The sequence below is a fragment of the Nerophis ophidion genome, linkage group LG08, assembly GCF_033978795.1.
Source record: "Nerophis ophidion isolate RoL-2023_Sa linkage group LG08, RoL_Noph_v1.0, whole genome shotgun sequence".
Classification (NCBI taxonomy): domain Eukaryota; kingdom Metazoa; phylum Chordata; class Actinopteri; order Syngnathiformes; family Syngnathidae; genus Nerophis; species Nerophis ophidion.
In genome coordinates, this window is record NC_084618.1 from 19,121,284 (window position 1) to 19,127,283 (window position 6,000).

The window sequence follows — 6,000 nt, forward strand, 5'->3', positions numbered from 1 at the left end:
TCAGTCATAACTTGGTGCATTTCACATGTTAACATTAGCATGCTAACCTTTAAATTTTGCAGCCGTACACCTCCGAATCGTATATAACTTGGTACTCGACACATGCTAACTGTTAAAATGCTAACTTTTTTAACTAATATTGTAATTTTGACACATACTAACATTAGCATGCTTACTTTGTTAGCTAATTTGACAGATGTCAGTCATATAACTTGGTAAGTGTCACAAGCTAACATTAGCATGCTAACTCTTTTAGCTACTTTTGCAGCTGTCTACCTAAAATAGCATAACTTGGTACTCAACACATGCTAACTGCTAACTTATTTGACTAATATTGCAACCGTGACACATGCTAACATTGTTGGCTATTTTGACAGGTGTCGATCATATAATTGGGTCCGTGTCACATGCTAACTGTTCAAATGCTAACTTGTTTAACTAATATTGCAATTTGGACACATGCCAACATTAGCATGCCAACTTTGTTGGTTAATTTCAAATACGTCAGTCATATAACTTGATACGTGTCACATGCTAACGTTAGCATGCTAACCTTTTAAGCCAGTTTTGCAGCCGTACACCTCAGAATTGTACATAACTCAAAGGACTCCGGCTTATTAGTGATTCCCAAAGCCCAAAAAAAGTCTGCGGGCTGTAGAGCTTTTTCATTTCGGGCTCCAGTACTCTGGAATGCCCTCCCGGTAACAGTTCGAGATGCCACTTCAGTAGAAGCATTTAAGTCTCACCTTAAAACTCATTTGTATACTCTAGCCTTTAAATAGACTCCCTTTTTAGACCAGTTGATCTGCCGTTTCTTTTCTTTTTCTTCTATTTCCCACTCTCCTTTGTGGAGGGAGTCCGGTCCGATCCGGTGGCCATGTACTGCTCGCCTGTGTATCGGCTGGGGACATCTCTGCGCTGCTGATCCGCCTCCGCTTGGGATGGTTTCCTGCTGGCTCCGCTGTGAACGGGACTCTCGCTGCTGTGTTGGATCCGCTTTGGACTGGACTCTCGCGACTGTGTTGGATCCATAATGGATTGATCTTTCACAGTATCATGTTAGACCCGCTCGACATCCATTGCTTTCCTCCTCTCCAAGGTTCTCATAGTCATCATTGTCACCGACGTCCCACTGGGTCATTATTGTCACCGACGTCCCACTGGGTGTGAGTTTTCCTTGCCCTTATGTGGGCCTACCGAGGATGTCGTAGTGGTTTGTGCCGCCCTTTGAGACACTAGTGATTTAGGGCTATATAAGTAAACATTGATTGATTGATAACTTGGTACTCGACACATGCTGTTTAACATGCTATTTTATTAAACTGATATTGCAACCCTGACACATGCTAACATTAGCATGCTAACTTAGTGAGCAGATTTTACAGACGTCCACCTCAGTCATAACTTTGTACGTTTCACATGTTAACATTAGCATGCTAACCTTTACATTTTGCAGCCGTACACCTAAGAATCGTATATAACTTGGTACTCGACACATGCTAACTGTTAAAATGCTAACTTGTTTTACTAATATTGCAATTTTGACACATGCCAACATTAGCATGCTAACTTTGTTGGTTAATTTTACAGATGTCAGTCATATAACTTGGTACGTGTCACATGCTAACATTAGCATGCTAACTCTTTTAGCCACTTTTGCAGCTGTATACCTAAAATCGTACAACTTGGTACTCGACACATGCTAACTGCTAACATGCTGACTTATTTGACTAATATTGCAACCGTGACACCTGCTAACATAAGCATGATAACTTTGTTAGCTAATTTGACAGATGTAATCATATAATTTGGTACGTGTCACATGCTAACTGTTTAAATGCTAACTTGTTTGACTAATTTTGCAATTTTGACACATGCCAACATTAGCATGGTAACTTTGTTGGTTAATTTTACAGATGTCGGTCATATAACTTGGTACGTGTCACATGCTAACATTAGCATGCTAACTCTTTTAGCTACTTTTTCGCAGCCGTACACCTCAGAATCGTACATAACTCGGTACTCGACACATGCTAACTGTTAAAATGCTAACTTATTTAACTAATATTGCAACCTTGACCCATGCTAACATTAGCATGCTAACTCCATGAGCCAATTTTACAGATGTCCACCTTAGTCATATAACTTGGTATGTGTCACATATTAACATTAGCATGCTAACTCTTTTAGCTACTTTTTCGCAGCCGTACACCTCAGAATCGTATATAACTTGGTACTCGACACATGCTAACTGTTAAAATGCCAACTTATTTAACTAATATTGCAACCTTGACCCATGCTAACATTAGCATGCTAACTGCGTGAGCCAATTTTACAGACGTACACCTCAGTCACATAACTTGGTACGTGTCAGATGATAACATTCGCATGCTATCTTTTTAATGTCTCCTGGATGTCTGAGTGAGGCCCAGCAGAGATGTTTTTAATGAGGACTGAGAAGGAGTAATGGCGTAATAAAAGAGACGCAGGCTTGATTCCCCCCTGACGTGAAAGCTCTCTGAGTGGCTCTGTCAACACGCCCGCTGAGTGCTCCCTCCCGTCACACCTGTGTCTACTAGACCAGGGGTCACCAACCTTTTTGAAAGCAAGAGCTACTTCTTGGGTACTGATTAATGCGAAGGGCTACCAGTTTGATACACACTTAAATAAATTGCCAGAAATACCCAAATTTGCTCAATTTACCTTTAATAAATAAATCTATATATTTATATGAAAAAAAAGGTATTTATGTCTGTCATTCCGTTGTACATTTTTTTTCCTTCTACGGAAGTTTTTTTGTAGAGAATAAATGATGAAAAAAACACTTAATTGAATGGTTTAAAAGAGGAGAAAACAGGAACAAAATTCAAATTAAATTTTGAAACATAGTTTAGCTTCAATTTCGACTTTTTAAAATTCAAATTTCTGCGGAAAAAAAGGAGAGAAAAACTAGCCAATTCGAATTTTTTTTTTTTTTAATTAAAAAAAAATTTATGGAACATCATTAGTAATTTTTCCTGATTAGGATTAATTTTAGAATTTTGATACGCTCTGCCATCCGGGAGGAGCTCAACGTAAAGCCGCTGCTCCTCCACATCGAGAGGAGCCAGATGAGGTGGTTCGGGCATCTGGTCAGGATGCCACCCGAACGCCTCCCTAGGGATGTGTTTAGGGCACGTCCAGCTGGTAGGAGGCCACGGGGAAGACCCAGGACACGTTGGAAAGACTATGTCTCCCGGCTGGCCTGGGAACGCCTCGGGATCCCCCGGGAAGAGCTAGACGAAGTGGCTGGAGATAGGGAAGTCTGGGCTTCCCTGCTTAGGCTGCTGCCCCCGCGACCCGACCTCGGATAAGCGGAAGATGATGGATGGATGGATGGATGGATACGTTTTAAATCGGTTAAAATCAAATCTGCACTTTGTTAGAATATATAACAAATTGGACCAAGCTATATTTCTAACAAAAAAAAAATCATTATTTCTTCTAGATTTTCCAGAACAAAAATTATAAAAGAAATTCAAAAGACTTTGAAATAAGATTTAAATTTTATTCTAAAGATTTTCTAGATTTGCCAGAATATTTTTTGGGGAATTTTAATCATAAGTTTGAAGAAATATTTCACAAATATTCTTCGTCGAAAAAACAGAAGCTAAAATGAAGAATTAAATTAAAATGTATTTTTTATTCTTTACAATTAAAAAAAATAAAAATTTACTTGAACATTGATTTAAATTGTCAGGAAGGAACAGGAAGGAATTTAAAAGGTATATGTGTTTAAAAATCCTAAAATCATTTTTAAGGTTGTATCTTTTCTCTAAAATTGTCTTTCTGAAAGTTATAAGAAGCAAAGTAAAAAAATAAATTAATTTATTTAAACAAGTGAAGACCAAGTCTTTTAAATATTTATTGGATTTTCAAAAGAGGAGAAAACAGGGAAAAAATTAAAATAAGATTTTGAAACAGTTTTTCCTTTAATTTCGACTCTTTAAAATTCAAAAATCAACCGAAAAAAATGAAGAGAAAAACTAGCTAATTCGAATCTTTTTGAAAAAATTAAAAAAATAATTTATGGAACGTCATTAGTAATTTTTCCTGATTAGGATTAATTTTAGAATTTTGGTGACATGTTTTAAATAGGTTAAAATCCACTTTGAAATAAGATTTAAATTTGATTCTACAGATTTTCTAGAATTGCCAGAAGAATTTTTTTGAATTTTAGTCATAATAAATTTCAAGAAATATTTCACAAATATTCTTTGTCGAAAAAAAAGAAGCTAAAATGAAGAATTACATTAAAATGTATTTATTATTCCTTACAATAATAACAAAAAAATACTTGAACATTGATTTAAATTGTCAGGAAAGAAGAGAAAGGAATTTAAAAGTAAAAATATGTTTAAAAATCCCAAAAATAGTTTTTAAGGTTGTTTTTTTGCTCTAAAATTATCTTTCTGAAAGTTATAAGAAGCAAAGTAAAAAAAAAAAAAAATAATTTATTCAACCAAGTGAAGACCAAGTCTTTTAAATATTTTCATGGATTTTCAAAAGAGGAGAAAACAGGGAAAAAATTAAAATAAGATTTTGAAACATAGTTTTTCCTTTAATTTCGACTCTTTAAAATTCAAAAATCAACCGAAAAAAATGAAGAGAAAAACTAGCAACTAGCTAAATCGAATCTTTTTGAAAAAATTAAAAAAATGTATGGAACATCATTAGTAATTTTTCCTGATTAGGATTAATTTTAAAATTTTGATGACATGTTTTAAATAGGTTAAAATACACTTTGAAATAAGATTTAAATTTGATTCTACAGCTTTTCTAGAATTGCCAGAATTTTTTTTTAAATTTTAGTCATAATAAGTTTCAAGAAATATTTCACAAATATTCTTCGTCGAAAAAAAAGAAGCTAAAATGAATAATTAAATTAAAATGTATATATTATTCCTTACAATAATAACAAAAAAATACATGAACATTGATTTAAATTGTCAGGAAAGAAGAGGAAGGAATTTAAAAGGTAAAAATGTGTTTAAAAATCCCCAAAATAGTTTTTAAGGTTGTATTTTTGCTCTAAAATTGTCTTTCTGAAAGTTATAAGAAGCAAAGTAAAAAAAAAAAAAAAGACTTTATTCAACCAAGTGAAGACCAAGTCTTTTAAATATTTTTTGGGATTTTCAAAAGAGGAGAAAACAGGGAAAAAATTAAAATACAATTTTGAAACATAGTTTTTCCTTTAATTTCGACTCTTTAAAATTCAAAAATCAAAACGAAAAAAATGAAGAGAAAAACTAGCTAATTCGAATCTTTTTGAAAAAATTATAAAAATAATTTATGGAACATTATTAGTAATTTTTCCTGATTAAGATTAATTTTAGAATTTTGATGACATGTTTTAAATAGTTTAAAATCCACTTTGAAATAAGATTTAAATTTGATTCTACAGATTTTCTAAAATTGCCAGAAGAATTTTTTTGAATTTTAGTCATAAGTTTCAAGAAATATTTCACAAATATTCTTCGTCGAAAAAAAATAAACTAAAATGAAGAATTAAATTAAAATGTATTTATTATTCCTTACTATAATAACAAAAAAATACTTGAACATTGATTTAAATTGTCAGGAAAGAAGAAGAAGGAATTTAAAAAGGTAAAAATGTGTTTAAAAATCCCCAAAATAGTTTTTAAGGTTGTATTTTTGCTCTAAAATTATCTTTCTGAAAGTTATAAGAAGCAAAGTAAAAAAAAAAAATATTTATTTAACCAAGTGAAGACCAAGTCTTTTAAATATTTTCTTGGATTTTCAAAAGAGGAGAAAATAGGGATAAAATTAAAATAAAATTTTGAAACATAGTTTTTCCTTTGATTTCGACTCTTTAAAATTCAAAAATCAACCGAAAAAAATGAAGAGAAAAACTAGCTGATTCGAATCTTTTTGAAAAAATTAAAAAAATTATTTATGGAACATCATTAGTAATTTTTCCTGATTAGGATTAAGTTTAGA